At 40.9% G+C, this 19852-nt stretch overlaps 1 protein-coding gene across 3 annotated transcripts in view; it reads left to right on the top strand.

Moving 5' to 3' along the window:
* LOC149747025 (uncharacterized) overlaps window positions 1–19852 on the top strand; it is a 27259-nt gene extending 7407 nt beyond the window's left edge. Inside the window, exons 4-5 of one of the 3 annotated variants that reach the window (XM_089898985.1) lie at window positions 3595–3710; window positions 19569–19852. The gene's annotated coding sequence lies outside the window, so the exon portion shown is untranslated. Of the gene's footprint in view, window positions 1–839; window positions 989–3594; window positions 3711–19565 lie in introns of those variants that run through there. The other 2 variants (XM_089898984.1, XM_089898983.1) reach the window with 2 other exon arrangements.

The following is a 19852-nucleotide window of genomic DNA, read 5'->3' as shown; positions in this document are numbered from 1 at the left end:
CAGTCCAGGGAAAAATTGTCTTTCACAAAACCGGTCCCTGGTGCCAAAAAGGTTGGGGACCACTGGTCTAGGTCATAACAGCGCCGGCTGGTGCAATTTGGAATCGGAAACATGACTGAAGCAGAGATCCAATGTCAGCAGCTGAACAGGTTGCCAGAGAGAACTCTTAAGGTTTATTGGGAACTAAGGAACACTCAGGAAGCTTCTTTGACTTAATTTTTATAATTGTAAAAAGGAATAGAAATGTCTGCCCTGCCAGGGAAACCTTGTTGCACAACTCCTACCAAGGACACTGTTCACACTGGGGAGGTGCCATTCACGTGGAATACGTTATGAATGGGCCCCCTAGAGTTGTGCGACGTGGAGGCCCTATAGCCTACCTGTCTCCCAGGATTGTTCTGAGAGACTCAAGTTTTACAATGAATATAAAAGAACTTTATAAGTTATAAACCTGTCAATCTATGTAAATAATAATAATAATAGTTATTTTCCTGGCCAGCTCTGCCCTTCAAGCAAAGCATTCTTACCTAGTTTAAAAAAGAGAAAAGCAGCCCTTATTAGCTGGAAGCTGGCCTGGCACTCCCAGTGAATCTGTGGCATTCTCCTGTTCAACATAAACACTTTCATAGAACATCAACCTCAGTCAGGACTATTTTGTCACTGTAGTGGAGCAAGAAAAAATAAGACCACTTCATTATCATGTTTGAACAGACAGAGGTAAAAACATTGTTCAAACCACAAAAATGAGCAAACATTGCCCTTTCCTGGCTAATAATAAGGGCCTGCTTCTTCTTTACCAATTATTGCTTTATCTCAATTTCATTATTCTCACTGTCTAGATATAAATTATTGAGATACCTGATCAGAGAATCACTCCTGCTTCCAGACAGCATCCAATGCAGGGAAGATACCCGTTTCCTTGAATGCTCCACAGAATCACCTACAAGAAGTCCAAATCCTATAATAAATTATTTCTAACATCCTCTTACTGAGATGTCCTGATTCCTCATGGTACCCATAACTCCTGCTTGCAATGAGTCAGTAAACCCAGATTTATAGAACTGCAGATGTGTTCCTGGTGATCTTTGGATAGAAGACATTGGCAGATTCATAGAGCAGTTATTACCCAGCCTGGAGCCCTCACTGTCTGCATTTCAGTTAAAGAACTGGCTCCTCTAACTTCTCTAGGGACTTAGCTATGGTGTAGGTTCTTTTTCATAGCCCAGAACTCCTGAGGAAGAGATTCTGGTTGGCCATAATATCCCCCTTCAAGTCCTTTGTGGATTATGGGGATATGGACATGAGGTACTGAATTTCTAAAACAGCAACAACAACAACAATATCGACAACAGCAATAATAACTAAGACTTATAGGTTAAGAATCCGCCTGCGAATGCAGGGGGCACGGGTTCAAGCCCTGGTGCGGGAAGATCCCATATGCTGTGGAGCAACTAAGCTCGTGCACTACAACTACTGAGCCAGCTCTCTAGAGCCTGCAAGCCACAACTACTGAGCCCACGTGCCACAACTACTGCAGCCCACGTGCCTAGTACCTGTGCTCCACAGCAAAGAGAAGCCACCGCAATGAGAAGCCCACACACCACAACAAAGAGTAGTGCCTGCTCGCCACAACTAGAGAAAGACCGCGCACAGCAACGAAGACACAATGCAGCCAATAAATAAATAAATTTATTAATTTTTTAAAAAAACAACCTAACACTTATATAATGCTTGCTACGTGTCAGGGACTCTTCTAAGCAATTTCCATAGAGTCACTCACTTAGGACACCAACACTGTGCAATAGATGCTCTTATGACTCTAACTTCGCAGATGTAGAAACTGAGGCACAGAGATGTTAATTAGTTGTGTAAGGTCACACAGCTATTCAGAGGCATAGCCAGCAATTGAACAAAGGAAATTATGTTGCTGTATTCTGAATCAGTTCAGCTGTTCTCATGAAGTAATAGAGTACTGAGAGATGGAGTGTGAATGATTCGGCACCACTCAACACACTTTTATATGAAGAGTTATTTTATACGTGAGCAAGGATATCTTTTAAAGGAGTTCAGTCTAGCAATCTTAAAGTGTTGATGTGTCTCTTTAATAATAGTGTCTGTTAGGAATCATTTAAACTTTATGGAAGTAACTCCATTGGCTATAATTTGCTTTTTCTTTTACATATGAACATTTTAATTCGGCATTTATTGACTGTCTATGATGAGAATGGCTCTTTGGTGTGTAGTATGGGACAAAAGCTCTACATTGCTATCTACAGAATAAATAAGCTCTACACTGCTGTCTACAAAAGTGATGACTAAAGTCTTTATATATATCATGATGATTTAAGTCTTTATATACATCATTTTTATCGTTTAGAAATCTTCCTTATTATAATAACAACTTGGAATTGGAATATAATTGGCATTAACTGATCTGATTCTAGCAGAAAAATATGGGGCTTCGGCACCCAATAGAGTTAAAAGTCTCCTTCTTCATTAATCTATGTGCATGACCTCTTTGGTATTTTGTAATCTCAGTGAGTCTCATTTCCTTCAACTATTAAATAGTGAAAATAATACTTTTCTTAAGGGTGTTAGGAGAATTAAATAGGATAATGTGCATAAGATTATACCCAATAAGTATTAGTTTTCTTTCTCAAAGTAAAATATGTGGGCCTTGCCAATTTTAGTCTAAGTGAGAATTATCAACTTTATGATTGTCAAGGCTGGGTTATGAATAGTGAAAAATGACTTAAAAACTGTGTAGCCATGCTGTTGTTTCAAATGTGATCTCTATGCAGACATGGACCGTATCTGTTTTGTTCAACAGTGCCTAGGACAATGAAAGTGATAATAATACACCTACTATCACCTTAGACTGTGGAAGGATGTTATGGTCAGTAGAAGACTGCAATTCTTGGGTGAAAAGCATGCAGAATTCTCTAGTGTGCTCATTTCAAGTTTTTGTGTTTTCAAAGTTACACGTTCATGTTTAAAAATCATTATAGTTCACAAAGGTAAATAGTAATAATAATATTATGACATCTATTATGACAAAAGTACAGGATTTTAAAAAATCTTTGCAGCCAATATTCTGATAACTCTCTGAGTCTAAACTGTATCTCTAAACTCTTAGACTGTAGTCTAAGTAGAAGTAATATATTCTTTCACCTATTTAGAAAATTAAAGTATTATTAAAGAAACCACGTACAACTGAATATGTTGGATGGAAGATATTTGATTTCAAGCATAATTAGGTATTAAGTTTATTCCTTTTAGTAGATTTAGTGAAAACTTAGTCATCTGATTGAATGAATATATCAATCTTCTTTAAAAACTTATTATGAAATAAATAGATGAAAGAAGTATTAAAATTGAAATACTAACTTCTCACACATAAAAATGTTTTACATTCTACCAAATACAATATCATTAAGACAAGCTTGTGTTGTAATTATTATCTCTATTGAGATATGATGGGGCTAATAAATGATATTATAAAGACAGGAAGATTCCAAAAAGAAAGGGAAGAAAAAAGATAAGCTACTATGTTACCAAACCTACAAGTCAGGTAAGATACTTCTCTTCCCCTAGGAAGGAGTACTGGCCTGATGAAGGAAGGGGAGGGGATGGTACAGCGAGAGCCTGGGTACGTTATTCCAGTGAAAGAACTCCTCCTGGAAGAAAATACGTGGAATGAGGGGATGGTGGTAAGTGTTCTCCCCAACAATTCCCATTTTAAAGATGGGAAAACTAAGTCTAAGAGTAGATTGACTAGCTTCAAGTATTACAAGTAAAAGGTGATAGAACTGGGAGTAAACCAGATGGTTTATTTCAGGTTTATCAGAGGGCCCTTATTAATGAGGTACACGATATAGTATCCTAGAATCACAGTAAAACCAGGACCTATACATGTAAAAGTTAGAGCCGAATATCATAAATTTGCAGCTTTCTTTATATTTGCTTTGTGATGAGGTAATGAACTTATTAGAATAAAAGCATTGTATATATTTTTATTTAGTGAGTACTCAAATGGTGCATACATCTGAATTAAATGCCTGAAATATCTCAGTTATTAAGAAGCTATCATTGGAGACGTAGCAGAGTGTACATATGTTTATGCACGCAAATATTTAACAGAAACACAGTAAAAAGGTTCAATTATATTCATGCTGAAGTATGGAAGTTACCAGAGAGTTAGTGAACGAGGAATTTAATCACTATTATTTTGTAGAGTGTAAATGATTGAGAAAAACTTACAGAAAGAGGTGATCTGAAGGTCAGTTCAAAGGAGAGAATCATTTTTCGTTGTTTCCAGAGAGTTTTTGGTACATTTTAGAGAGGGCTACAAAATCCAAGGATGAGAACCACGTCCCACCAGGACAACTGGTGGGTGTGTATGTTGCAAAGAAGCAATAGCATGCTGAATGAAGTGTGTACCTCACTACACTCTGGGCACTAAAATGTTTTAAGAGTCAGGTTCCATAATATGAGTTTGTAACATCTTACCTATAATTTGTGGGTAGATGGGCAAAGGCTTGGCCTTAATCACACATATAAAAACACGTTAACAAGATCATGTTTGGTTTTAACCCCAGTCTCTATTTTCGTACCTGCATTGCTTATCCTTACTGAAACTTGCTTTCCTCATCCGTAAGGGAAGTACTTTATGAACTGTGACATACTAATTAATTTTAGTTTTGAATCATGGCTCTTCTTTAAGGTTTTCTTTGTTCTAGTTTAGTGTCATTTGAGGGTGAGCACTGCACAAGGCACATATAGAAAAACACAGGGTATTTCCTGCCTTCCAGGAGTTTTAAGAAAAGAGAGAACAGTTTTTAGAGGCTTAGCACTTATTCCACTCTTGGATGTTTCCCTACTAACATGGTTTCTAAAATTACTCATCTGTGTGGAGCTCAATAAATATTTCTCCAGTAACTAACATAAGACAGGCAGATCAAATAATTAGATGTAACACTTTCATTCATACAATATAGCATGTTATCTTACAGATGAAAATTGGCAACATGTTCAAAGAGTAACCAAGCTGGCTTTTAGGATCTAGCTGTGTCAGTCAGTTTTGGTTTATTATCTCTCTCCTCTGCCTGCTGTATCTTGCATTTATTTATGTCATCTTCATGTATAACTTCTAAACTATAAGAGCTAGCCACTATGGCTTTGAATGTAATGAAGTCACAGTATGATGAAGGAATTGTTTTCTAATGCAACTCTCCCTAAACCTCAAAACATTAGAATAATTCTGTAGTCGTCCATTTGTGTCAGTTACTGCTCAGAGCGCTAAGGCAGCAGGTTGTGTGCCTGGGCAGTATGGGGTACTTGCTTTCACTGCTGAGCTTTCTAACACTACAAATAAAACATAGATTATTCAGAAAGTACAAAGGTTCAACATCTTCCCACAAAATCGTTGATGAAGTTATTTCATTAATTAGCTCTTAAAAACAAAACAACTGATAACAACAGGATACCTATTGATTTATGAGGTAAACAATTTCCTTTGAAAAGATAAATATTGATGCCAATACACTGGTGATGAAGTGGAGCCTAGGGGATGAGGGGCTCCTCATGTGGGGATGAGGCCAGCTAGCAGGCATTGTCTGAGTCAGGACCTTGAGCTGGGTCAGGAGGTATAGACCTTATAACTCTCTTACTGATCATTGATCCTGGGGGTGAATGGCAACATCCTGTGAGATTTCTGAGTCAGTTCTGAAGTAGGTTCTCGTTCGAGTTGGGCAAACATGTAAGAGCAGTATATAATTGCTTGGGCACCAGCCCAGCCTGGAGTTGATGCTTAGGATGAGGTAGGTAGACAGAGACTAAAGGATCAATTTTTTAAACCAATGAGAAAATTGCTGAAGTTGCTCTACTCAGGCCAGGCGTTGCAGGGTGCAGAGTACAACTGAGGAGTGGTTTATCCTTAATTCTTAAGTGTGCTAAAAGTAGATGTGTAGTTTTATTATATGGTATTTTGGGTCAGTAATGATAGTCGTACATACATGTCTGCTTCTATATGTTACTTATACATTATATATATTACATATGTGTATCTATATATGACATTAGTTCATACATGTACATTGTATAAAATTTAGAAGAATCAAAAGGGGTATAGTGAAAAGTTAGTCTCTACCCCTTTCTATGCCTCCCAGCCACCAATTTCCCTCCTGGAAGGTGAATTACAATTGCCAGTCTCTCACTTCCTCCTTTCATGCTCTTTGTTCTAGCCGATTAATCTCCCCAAGCCCAAGGGCTCCTGCTCAGAAATTTTCCAGCTTCTGCATTTTCCTGTCTGGTTAAATTTAACCTTATTTACCTATCTTTCAAAGCCTCAATGTTTTATTTATTCTTCTTTAATTTCTTTTGTCCAGTTCTCCTAACAAGCTCCCTATGTCTCATTCCTACATGTACTTGTTCTCACTTCTCATTCATGATCTTTTCTCTTCTCTAGTCTATGTGAAATTTGTGCTTCTTTGAGACTGAAGTCAGACCCTATTTCTTCTGACTGCTCCACCCATCCCCATTGATTTCCTTCTTCTCTGAACTCCTAGGCATCTACAAAGTGGGTTATGCTTCAGTATCCCAAAATGATGCCAAAATATGTTAAATAAAATATTAAGCTGCATTATTTGGCTGGAACTATATAAATCCAAAGAGGCAAAGAGGTTAGCTCAAAGCTATCAGCTGTTACAATTATCTTTGATTAATGAAAAAAGTTAACATACAGAATTTTTCAAAATATGGTTCTTGCGGGGAAAGAGAAAAAGGAGTACTTGCTGGGGAGAAGTTGCAAACCACTAACTGTACACACATCTAGTACCTAACTATGTAGTCAAGTGGTTGAGAGCATGACCTTTGAAGTCAGGCACACCTAGTTTTGACACTCTCTGATCTTTTGGAGCCTTGGTTTCTCAACAAGGAAATGAGTTAGCAGGTAAAGCACTCAGCACAATGCCTACTGTATGGTAAATGTCCAATAAATGTTATGTGTTATTGTTTTTTTTTTTTTTCTTGCGGTACACGGGCCTCTCACAGTTGTGGCCTCTCCCGTTGCGGAGCACAGGCTCCGGACGCGCAGGCTCAGCGGCCATGGCTCACAGGCCTAGCCGGCTCCGCGGCATGTCGGATCTTCCCGGACCAGGGCACGAACCCGTGTGCCCTGCATCGGCAGGCAGACTCTCAACCACTGCGCCACCAGGGAAGCCCTGTAGAACATATTTCTTATAGTGGGTTACATTAAAAAAATTTTAAACCCACCAGTAAAGTGGTTAAGAGTACAGGCTCTGGCAAAAAGGTTACCTTGGTTTAATCCTAGTTCTTTGTCTTACCAGCTCTGTGATCTTGAGTGGGTTACTTGTTCTCTCACGCAGTTACTTTGTCTTCTTGGGTCTCCCCTCAAAGGGTCTTTTTGAGGATTAAATGGATGAATCTAAGTAAAGCAGTTTGAACGGTGCTTTAGTAGCAAACACTCAGTTACTGTTACTTTCCCAATGTTACCTGGTTAGCAAGTGGCAGAACTGGGCAGATTCCTGTTCTGTCTGATAAAGTTTAGTCTTCAGTTTGAAATCAAAGGTAATTTCAAGCTGACTTAGGTGTCCCGTCAAAACAAACAAAGAACAAAATAAGTCTGCCTTTACAATAATTTACCAGCAAATTAAAAAGATGGGAACCCTCATCTTCTCAGGAAGGTGGCCTATGTTGGCAGAGTCTTGTCTCTGAGAGAGTACAGGTTTCCTGTCTTGTTCTGCTCTGAGTTACAGGAGAAGAATATGTGGAAGGCACTAGGTTGTTTGACATATAGAACAAAGTGGTGACTCACATAACTCTTTACCGTAGGATCACCATATAAATGTTTACATCTAAAAGGAATCAGGCAAAGGAGGAAATCATGCAAGAGTCTGGAGGGAGGCCTTCAGCTAAAAGTTTGTGAGATGACTGCTTTTGTTATTGGTTGTATTTGTCTTTTGTTTTTTTCTGCTCTGTTTCCTCCCTCTGCTCCAGCAGGCAGCTGAGGCATTTTATCAATTTCTTAGAAAATTTTCTGATGCTACCTGGTGTTACGTGCTTTGAGTGTTGGTTGAAATATATAGCCAGGCTATACTGCTTTCACAGGCTCTGAAAATTTAAGAATTTAAGAAGCTAATGAGTTTCTTAAGTTATGCGTAAGCCTTAGTTGCTGAAAATTATTCTGGGCCTTTAAACTGCTGATTTTTATATTCAGCCAAAAGCCAATTTAAAAATGAATTCCATACTACCTCCAATTTGCTTGAGTAATTTTATATCTAGTTAAGGTTTTGTTGGAATATGTATTTCTAGATTTTACGGTTTGGAAAGTGTGTGATTCCAGCCTCTCTACCAGGATGTGGCAGGGAGTTAGCAGTGTTTTGAACCATCAGGGAAAGGAAGTAGATATATTCAGCACTCTGCCCCATCTGAACACATTCACTTTCTCATCTTAGTAGTGGTAATCTTTCATTTGTTATTTTGGATTGAACGTTGTTTGTAGCATATGGCCCTAATGCCTTAGAGCCCTAAGTAGAAGGGAAAGTAGTGCTAATAATTCTCTGTCGGAGACGTACCCCTTCTTCCCCCACTTCTTTGTTCTTGAAGGATATGATTTCTCTTTTATTATTTATTTATACTTTTTAAAAGAGCAGTTTGAGGTTCACAGCAAAATTGTGGGGAAGGTACAGGAATTTCCCTTATACTCACTGCCCCTGCACATGCATAGCCTCCCCTATTATCAGCCTCCCCCGACCAGAGTGGTTCATTTACTACACCTGTTTAACATACACTACCACATCATAATCAATCAGAGTCCATAGTTTACATCTGTTTACATTACATAGTTTACATTGCAGTTCATTCTTGGTATTACACATCTCACACCAGTCAGAATGGCCATCATCAAAAAATCTAGAAACAATAAATGCTGGAGAGGGTGTGGAGAAAAGGAACACTCTTGCACTGCAGGTGGGAATGTGAATTGGTACAGCCACTGTGGAGAACAGTATGGAGGTTCCTTAACAAACTACGAATAGAACTACCATATGACCCAGCAATCCCACTCCTGGGCATACACCCTGAGAAAACCATAATTCAAAAAGAGTCATGTACCAAAATGTTCATTGCACCTCTATTTGCAATAGCCAGGAGATGGAAACAACCTAAGTGTCCATCATCGGATGAATGGATAAAGAAGATGTGTCAAATATATACAGTGGAATATTACTCAGCCATAAAAAGAAATGAAATTGAGCTATTTGTAATGAGGTGGATGTACCTAGAGTCTGTCATACAGAGTGAAGTAAGTCAGAAAGAGAAAGACATATACTGTATGCTAACACATATATATGGAATTTAAGAAAAATCATGTCATGAAGAACCTAGGGGTAAGACAGGAATAAAGACACAGACCTACTAGAGAATGAACTTGAGGATATGGGGAGGGGGAATGGTAAGCCATGACAAAGTGAGTGGCATGGTCATATATACACTACGAAACGTAAAATAGATAGCTAGTGGGAAGCAACCACATACCACAGGGAGATCAGCTCGGAGCTTTGTGACCACCTAGAGGTGTGGGATAGGGAGGGTGGGAGGGAGGGAGACGCAAGAGGGAAGAGATATGGGAACATATGTATATGTATAACTGATTCACTTTGGTATAAAGTAGAAACTAACACACCATTGTAAAGCAATTATACTGCAATAAAGATGTAAAAAAAAAAAAGAACACTTGAACAATTGTTTTTTTTGTTTTTGTTTTTGATATTTTAGTTTAAATTTTATTTCCTGCCCCCAAACATCCATTAAGCCCCCAGGAGAAGGAAAAGTGGATGTGACTAGAAAGAGAGAGAACTTTCTTCACAACAATGGCCATGGCAAGCTTAGGCACTTTTGGTGAAATCTCTCTGTGAAGTACTGGCAGAGGAATAAAATTCAAACTGACACAGAAGTATTGCTTTTTTTTTTTCTTTTACATCTATATTGCAGTATAATTGCTTTACAATGGTGTGTTAGTTTCTCCTTTATAACCAAGTGAATCAGTTATACATATACATATGTTCCCATATCTCTTCCCTCTTGCGTCTCCCTCCCTCCCACCCTCCCTATCCCACCCCTCTAGGTGGTCACAAAGCACCGAGCTGATCTCCCTGTGCTATGCGGCTGCTTCCCACTAGCTATGTATTTTACGTTTGGTAGTGTATAATATGTCCATGCCTCTCTCTCGCTTTGTCACAGCTTAACCTTCCCCCTCCACATATCCTCAAGTTCATTCTCTAGTAGGTCTGTGTCTTTATTCCTGTCTTATTCCCAGGTTCTTCATGACATTATTTTTTCTTAAATTCCATATATATGTGTTAGCATACGGTATTTGTCTTTCTCTTTCTGACTTACTTCACTCTGTATGATAGACTCTCCGTCTATGCACCTCATTATAAATAGCTGAATTTCATTTCTTTTTATGGCTGAGTAATATTCCATTGTATATATGTGCCCCATATTCTTTATCCATTCATCCGATGATGGACACTTAGGTTGTTTCCATCTCCGTGCTATTGTAAATAGAGCTGCAGTGAACATTTTGGTACATGACTCTTTTTGAATTATGGTTTTCCCAGGGTATATGCCCACTACTGGGATTGCTGGGTCATATGGTAGTTCTATTTGTCATTTTTTAAGGAACCTCCGTACTGTTCTCCATAGTGGCTGTACCAATTCACATTCCCACCAGCAGTGCAAGAGGGTTCCCTTTTCTCCACACCATCTCCAGCATTTATTGTTTCTAGATTTTTTGATTATGGCCTTTCTGACTGGTGTGAGATGATATCTCATTGTAGTTTTGATTTGCATTACCCTAATGATTAATGATGTTGAGCATTGTTTCATGTGTTTGTTGGCAGTCTGTATATCTTCTCTGGAGAATTGTCTATTTAGGTCTTCTGCCCATTTTCGGATTTCGTTGTGTTTTTTTTGTTATTGAGCTGCATGAGCTTCTTATAAATTTTGGACATTAATCCCTTGTCACTGGCTTCATTTGCAAATATTTTCTCCCATTCTGAGGGTTGTCTTTTGGTCTTGTTTATGGTTTCCTTTGCTGTGCGAAAGCTTTGAAGTTTCATTAGGTCCATTTGTTTATTTTTGTTTTTATTTCCATTTGTCTAGGAGGTGGGTCAAAAAGGATCTTGCTGTGATTTATGTCATAGAGTGTCCTGCCTATGTTTTCCTCTAAGAGTTTGATAGTGTCTGGCCTTACATTTAGGTCTTTAATCCATTTTGAGCTTATTTTTGTGTATGCTGTTAGGGAGTGATCTAATCTCATACTTTGACATGTACCTGTCCAGTTTTCCCAGCACAATTTATTGAAGAGGCTGTCCTTTCTCCACTGTACATTCCTGCCTCCTTTATCAAAGATAAGGTGACCATATGTGTGTGGGTTTATCTCTGGGCTTTCTATCCTGTTCCATTGATCTATCTTTCTGTTTTTGTGCCAGTACCATACTGTCTTGATTACTGTAGCTTTGTAGTAGAGTCTGAACTCAGGTAGCCTGATTCCTCCAGCTCCGTGTTTCGTTCTCAAGATAGCTTTGGCTATTTGGGGTCTTTTGTGTTTCCATACAAATTGTGAAATTTTTACTTGTAGTTCTGTGAAAAATGCCAGTGATAGTTTGATAGGGATTGCATTGAATCTGTAGATTGCTTTGGGTAGTAGAGTCATTTTCACAATGTTGATTCTTCCAATCCAAGAACATGGTATATTTCTCCATCTATTTGTATCATCTGTAATTTCTTACATCAGTGTCTTATAATTTTCTTCATATACGTCTTTTGTCTCCTTAGGTAGGTTTATTCATAGATATTTTGTTCTTTTTGTTGCAATGGTAAATGGGAGTGTTTTCTTCATTTCACTTTCAGATTTTTCATCCTTAGTGTATAGGAATGCAAGAGATTTCTGTGCATTAATTTTGTTTCCTGCAACTCTACCAAATTCATTGATTAGTTCTAGTAGTTTTCTGGTAGCATCTTTAGGATTCTCTATGTATAGTATCATGTCATCTGCAAACAGTGACAGCTTTACTTCTTCTTTTCCGATTTGGATTCCCTTTATTTCCTTTTCTTCTCTGATTGCTGTGGCTAAAACTTCCAAAATTATGTTGAATAAGAGTGGTGGGAGTGGGCAACCTTGTCTTTTTCCTGATCTTAGTGGAAATTCTTTCAGTTTTTCACCATTGAGGATGGTGTTGGCTATGGGTTTGTCATATATGGCCTTTATTATGTTGAGGAAAGTTCCCTCTATGCCTATTTTCTGCAGGGTTTTTATCATAAATGGGTGTTGAATTTTGTCGAAAGCTTTCTCTGCATCTGTTGAGATGACCATATGGTTTTTCTCCTTCAGTCTGTTAATATGGTGTATCACATTGATTGATTTGCGTATATTGAAGAATCCTTGCATTCCTGGAATAAACCCCACTTGATCATGGTGTATGATCCTTTGAATGTGCTCTTGGATTCTGTTTGCTAGTATTTTGTTCAGGATTTTTGCATCTATGTTCACCAGTTATATTGGCCTGTAGTTTCCTTTCTTTGTGACATCCTTGTCTGGTTTTGGTATCAGGGTGATGGTGGCCTCGTAGAATGAGTTTGGGAGTGTTCCTCCCTCTGCTATATTTTGGAAGGGTTTGAGAAGGATAGCTGTTAGCTCTTCTCTAAACGTTTGATAGAATTCGCCTGTGAAGCCATCTGGTCCTGGGTTTTTGATTGTTGGAAGATTTTTAATCACAGTTTCAATTTCAGTGCTTGTGATTGTTCTGTTCATATTTTCCGTTTTTTCCTGATTCAGTCTTGGCACCTTGTGCATTTCTAAGAATTTGTCCACTTCTTCCATGTTGTCCATTTTATTGGCATAGAGTTGCCTGTAGTAATCTCTCATGATCTTTTGTATTTCTGCAGTGTCAGTTGTTACTTCTCCTTTTTCATTTCTGATTCTATTGATTTGACTCTTCTCCCTTTTTTTCTTGATGAATCTGGCTAATGGTTTATCAATTTTGTTTATCTGCTCAGAGAACCAGCTTTTAGTTTTATTGATCTTTGCTATCGTTTCCTTCATTTCTTTTTCATTTATTTCTGATCTGATCTTTATGATTTCTGTCCTTCTGCTAACTTTGGGCTTTTTTTCTTCTTCTTTCTCTAATTGCTTTAGATGCAAGTTTAGGTTGTTTATTCGAGATGTTTCCTGTTTCTTAAGGTAGGATTGTATTGCTATAAACTTCCCTCTTAGAAGCGCTTTTGCTGCATCCCATAAGTTTTGGGTCGTCGTGTCTCCATTGTCATTTGCTTCTAGGTATTTTTTGATTTCCTCTTTGACTTCTTCAGTGATCACTTCGTTATTAAGTAGTGTATTGTTTAGCCTCCACGTGATTGTAGTTTTTACAGATCTTTTCCTGTAATTGATGTCTAGTCTCATAGCGTTTTGGTCGGAAAAGGTACTTGATACAATTTCAATTTCCTTAAATTTACCAAGGCTTGATTTGTGACCCAAGATATGATCTATCCTGGAGAATGTTCCACGAGCACTTGAGAAAAATGTGTATTCTGTTGTTTTTGGATTGAATGTCCTATAAATATCAATTAAGTCCATCTTGTTTAACGTATCATTTAAAGCTTGTGTTTCCTTATTTATTTTCATTTTGGATGATCTGTCCATTGGTGAAAGTGGGGTGTTAAAGTCCCCTACTATGAATGTGTTACTGTCGATTTCTCCTTTTATGGCTATTAGTATTTACCTTGTGTATTGAGGTGCTCCTATGTTGGGTGCATAAATATTTACAATTGTTATATCTTCTTCTTGGATCGATCCCTTGATCATTATGTAGTGTCCTTTGTCTCTTCTAATAGTCTTTATTTTAAAGTCTATTTTGACTGATATGAGAATTGCTACTCCAGCTTTCTTTTGGTTTCCATTTGCATGGAATATCTTTTTCCATCCCCTTACTTTTAGTCTGTATGTGTCTCTAGGTCTGAAGCGGGTCTCTTGTAGACAGCATCTATATGGGTCTTGTTTTTGTATCCATTCAGCCAATCTGTGTCTTTTGGTGGGAGCATTTAGTCTATTTACATTTAAGGTAATTTTCTATATGTATGTCCCTATTCCCATTTTCTTAATTGTTTTGGGTTCGTTATTGTAGGTCTTTTCCTTCTGTTGGGTTTCTTTCCTAGAGAAGTTCCTTTAGCCTTTGTTGTAAAGCTGGTTTGGTGGTGCTGAGCTCTCTCAACTTTTGCTTGTCTCTAAAGCTTTTAATTGCTCCATCAAATCTGAATGAGATCCTTGCTGGGTAGAGTAATCTTGGTTATAGGTTCTTCTCCTTCATCACTTGAAATATGTCCTGCCAGTCCCTTCTGGCTTGCAGAGTTTCTGCTGAAAAATCAGCTTTTAACCTTATGGGGATTCCCTTGTGTGTTATTTGTTGTTTTTCCCTTGCTGCTTTTAATATGTTTTCTTTGAATTTAATTTTTGACAGTTTCATTAATATGTGTCTTGGCGTATTTCTCCTTGGATTTATCCTGTATGAGACTCTGTGCTTCCTGGAGTTGATTAACTATTTCCTTTCCCATATTAGGGAAGTTTTCAACTATCATCTCTTCAAATATTTTCTCAGTCCCTTTGTTTTTCTCTTCTTCTTCTGGAACCCCTATAATTTGAAAGTTGGTGCGTCTAATGTTGTCCCAGATGCCTCTGAGACTGTCCTCAGTTCTTTTCATTCTTTTTTCTTTATTCTGCTCTGCAGTAGTTATTTCCACTATTTTATCTTCCAGGTCACTTATCCGTTCTTCTGCCTGTTATTCTGCTATTAATCCCATCTAGAGTATTTTTATTTTCATTTCTTGCATTGTTCATCATTGTTTGTTTCATCTTTAGTTCTTTTAGGTCCTTGTTAAATGTTTCTTGCATTTTGTCTATTCTATTTCCAAGATATTGGATCCTCTCTACTATCATTATTCTGAATTCTCTTTCAGGTAGACTGCCTATTTCCTCTTCATTTGTTAGGTCTGGTGTGTTTTTATCTTGCTCCTTCATCTGATGTGTGTTTTTCTGTCTTCTCATTTTGCTTCTCTTACTGTGTTTTGGGTCTCCTTTTTGCAGGCTGCACGTTCGTAGTTCCCTTTGTTTTTGGTGTCTGTCCCCAGTGGCGAAAGTTGTTTCCGTGGGTTGTGTAGGCTTCCAGGTGGAGGGCAGTAGTGCCTGTGTTCTGGTGGATGAGGCTGGATCTTGTCTTTCTGGTGGGCAGGTCCACGTCTGTTGGTGTGTTTTGGGGTGTCTGTGGACTTATTATGATTTTCGGCAGCCTCTCTGCTAATGGGTGGGGTTGTGTTCCTGTCTTGCTAGTTGTTTGCCATAGGGTGTCCAGCACTGTAGCTTGCTGGTCGTTGAGTGATTCTGCGTGCTGTTGTTGAGATGGAGATCTCTGGGAGATTTTCGCCATTTGATATTACGTGGAGCTGGGAGGTCTCTTGTGGACCAGTGTCCTGCAGTTGACTCTCCCACCTCAGAGGCACAGCACTGCCTCCTGGCTGCAGCACCAAGAGCCTTTCATCCACACGTCCAGGTACGTGGGGACTTTCTTCCCTTTTGGGAGGTCTGAGGTCTTCTGCCAGAGTTCAGTAGGTGTTATGTAGGAGTTGTTCCTCGTGTAGATGTATTTCTGGTGTATCTCCGGGCGGCGGGCGCAGGTGCCCGTTTGCGGGCTTCTCTGGGCTCCCGGCTCCCGGCGGCGGGGAGCGGCGAAGGAACCAGGAGGGCTGGCGGGCGGTCTGGGAATGTGGCGGCCGCGCAAGAACGGCCCATGGCCCTCACTCACCGCTCCAGTGCAGCCGCGACACGGGCCCACGCCCACCACCCTCGGGTTCCGCCACAGCCGCTGGACACGCCGCGGACCCGCACGGCTAAGCGGAGCTGGGCTCAGGCGTCAGCCCTCCCGCTCCAACTAACTCCCCAGAAGTATTGCCTGGTGTGCATTTCCAGGCTCTGCCTTCTTTCTCATCTCTTGGTGGCAGGTTGAGGAAGAGGAGAAAAGGTTAAAAGTTTTTCATAAACCGGCAGAATAAGCTTATAACATCCTCTCACTATCTCTGCATAGGTTCTAGTCTCTGCAGCACTACATAAGCTTTGCCCGAAGTAATGAACAGTTAAAAGTCAAGTGTAGTACTTCACCAAACAACTTAAAAATGCTTGCGCACTGTAAAGGATTACGTTGCAGAGAGCACACATGGACCCAGAGCAACTTTTGCCAAAAGAGAATATTGTGCTAAATGTACAGCCATAGCTCTTTTCCATATGAAGAAACAGTCAGAAGGATAAAAGAACTTGGTCAAAATCACACAAGTAAGTAGGACAGAATCTGGTCTGTCTGTCGTAAGGGTTGTGTTCTTTAACCAGCAGGCTAGCTTTTCTCAAATCTGATTCATGCATAGAATAACTAAACACCTCTGTTTGCCTTGAATATTCCCTGTTTATACGTAGGGCTGCTGCGGTTTCTCATATTGCCCACTTTGACTCCCAAAAGCAACCGAGAATACACAATAATTTGGTCATTCTATCCATGGACCACTGTGGTGGGACTGCCCAGGAAGCTTATTAAAAGTGCAGCTTCCTGAGCCCTACTCCACATCTAGATAAGTTTTCTTGGGGTTGGCTCAAGAATCCAGGTACAAGTCTTTTTAAGTGCTTTTGTGGAACCCCCCAGGTGAGTCTCTCGCTCTCGTAGTTAATAAACCATTTATTCTGCCTCCCCCAGATGCCCAGCCAGGTCCTATTAAGGTAGAAGTTCCCCCACCACATCAGAGGGATGCTCCCAGCCAAGTAATCTCTGGAGCCTTGGAGAATCTGAATGGTCTCATGCTGGCCCACCTGCCATGACAAAGCTCCTCCAGAGCATTCCCCTTCACATTTTACATTCTACCACTCCCAAAGGCAGTCTGCTCCAATGGGGCCTGACTTCGTGTGTCCTAACGCGCACCCGCTGATTCAAGCAGTTTAGGAATAGAAGGTGCTGTGGTTTTCAACCAGGGTGGCCCAACCTCTAAAATGGTAGTCGAAGCAGTCTCTACCTCCCGGGCACATCGCCTCTGCAACAGCCCCAGTAAACGAATGTCCCATCTTTGCTTTTTCGAGGTCGGCAACAGGGAGTCCCCTCCTAAAGAAGGTTGTCTCTCATTGCCACACTATCAAAGCCTGCCGCAAATGTTCCTTCCCGTAGGCTTGATCAGGCTAAGGGCAGAGTTGTCTCTTTCCTTCTCTGAGTCGGACCAAATCGTCTTAGAAACACCTCTTCACACTGTTGACCATGTTTTTCATGGGAGCTGCTGCTGAGTCTTTCTCTCATCCTTTCATGGTGGAGAGAAAGAGGATTCTAATGAGTTTTACTTCTAGGGGAGAGGGGAGTGTAATGATTATGTTGTCATTTTCTATTATGTCCTTGTGTCATGAATTTGTTTTCAATTTCATGTTAAAATGGGCCCACCATTTCCACTTTGTGAGGTCATTCAGCACCCTCCTTTTGCTCCTTTAACATCTCTCTCGGTATCACTTGGAAATATTTGAAATGGCATGAGCTTGTCCTCACATTCCTATTAGCTGTAAATGTGGAGCCCCGACATGAACCTAACCATTGAGCAGAACACCTCTCCACTACCTGTGTAACACTGGGTAGGCCCCGTAGCCTCTTGGTTTTTTTAAGTCCTCAGTTGTAAAAATGTGAGGGTGCTATGGATTTATATTTGGGGCACGACAAGGTCGAGAAGAGTGTGTCTTTTCCTTTATTCTTCCAAACTGGAATGTCTTCCCTCTCTTCCGCATGGGTCCAAATCTCACTTGTCCTTCAGGCCGACTGCCAAGGAGCATTCCCTGATTCCCCAGGCCACACAAATCTCTGCCTCTTAGGGTCAGTGCCATACAACCTAGCTGTCTCTTACGTTAATCTTGTCTCTCAAGCCAAACTCAGAATATGGGTGTCTCTTGCCCTCCTGTGGCCCCTGCGGCTGTGCCAGCCCACCGGCACGCCCCACGTGGGGTGTCTACTAGGCTGGGGCGTGGGTGGGGAGGCCCAGGGGTGAGGGGCGAGGCAGAGTACTTTGCCTCTACCCTGTTCTCCTCCACAAAACTGCCCCTCCTCCTCAAGCCTGCCCCTCAAGTCAAAGGTTCCATATATGACGTCACTGGGTAGTGATGCCCTCACAGGCGTTCTCAGGGTTTCCATGGCAGCATAACTGTGCAAACGGGCTGCACTCAGAGAAACTACTCTACCCGTTCTCCACCAGATACCAATCTTTTTGGCTGTCTGTGTGAGAATGTGTGACCGGGTAGTGTATGTGTACTCTAACCTGTGCTCTGTTCCCTGGGTGGGCAGTGCAGCAGGTACACCCAGACAGGGCAACTCTACAGGAGGTGTGATATACACACAACCTCACCCGGCTGGCACATGTTCCTGTGGGGGTTGCCAACTACGTACAGCTGAGCACTTTCCCCCCAAATGTAAGTAATACCAGTGACCTGGGACGCCTTAAGGGACGCACAGTTCTCACTGCTGAGGACAAGTGAAAGCTCATCCCTGGACAAGTGTGCAGGACGGTTCTGAGCTTTATAAATGTAGCCTTACCCTTTGGGCTACAGGATGCTTCCATTCAGACTCTTTCCTGATTGGCCTCTTAACAAAAGACAAGCGCATTTTTGTTGGCAAGTTGCAAATGGAGCGGTTTGAGGAACAGGGCCACTCTTGAACCGCACCTTCAAACCCAGGCACCACTGTGCTATCATGTAGACATCTATATCGGTCCCCTCAGACACATCCCTTACTGAGTTGCTGAGTACTAGGGGAGAGGGTGTTGCCATATTGATGGGAAGACCGTAAGAACGAAGGGGGGGCGGTGATGAAGTGCTAATGAGACTGGAGGGCTGAGGAGATGGTGTCCCAGGAGGCTGGGTTGATGTGAGCCTAGACTTGGTACCCAGAACCCGGTTCTGAGTCTCCTGATCACTCTGCCTCAGTATTTGGCCTTGTTCTAATCGACATAAAAGTATTAGACAGCTAGAGTTCAGTGTGGTTGAAATAGGCAGTATAAATGGGGCCCAAGAGGGGTTGACAAGGTGGGCGGGGTTCTTAACCAATTTATATTAGATTATTTTTTTCCAAAACTTGAAAGACATTTCCATGAAAGCCTCAGAAGTGACAGACTGCAAGAAATGTTTTCTCTGTTGTGGAAGGGAGAGATGGAGAGGATCATGATTGCAATTACTTTCGGGTTCTACTGTTTTCCCTGGGAACGGTGAAGAGACTTCCTCATGTGCTGCAGCCCTAGGCTCTAGGGATTGCTTTTGCAGCCAGTGTCCCTTCTCTAGGGACTCATAGAGATGATGCGCCAAGGCTGTGTTTTGGACGTCAAGTAGATTAAAAGGTCTTCAGCCAGAAACTGGGAGAGACATGAGAGAGGGAAATTCTGGCAGGAGACTGTGCACAGCAGAAGTGACTGATCAGTTCTGATTTTCTTTGCAGCAGCAGTGGCTCCCGCTTCTCATCCTACACCTGGTCACTACCATGTCCTGTACCGCGGGTGTGGAGAAACGCAGTTGGGCTGGCATGGGGAGACATACTGCCTGGTTGGTGGCTACCGGCTCTACGGGGATGTTCCTTTGGCCACGCCAGCTAAGGTAGAAGCAGAGAAGCCAGTCCCCAGACGTGCTCCGAAGAGAAAGCACTCTCTGGAATGGTCGGACGAAGACCTGGGTTGCCCCAGACCCAAAATCCGGCGATTGGAGCTTTCAAGCAGCACAGGAATACAA

This window comes from Delphinapterus leucas, chromosome 17 (genome assembly GCF_059928025.1).
Source record: "Delphinapterus leucas isolate spDelLeu-1000000601 "Yukka" chromosome 17, BTC_Dleu_Yukka2, whole genome shotgun sequence".
NCBI lineage: Eukaryota > Metazoa > Chordata > Mammalia > Artiodactyla > Monodontidae > Delphinapterus > Delphinapterus leucas.
Note: the sequence above shows the minus strand (reverse complement) of the source record. Positions and strands in the feature narration are given on the sequence as shown.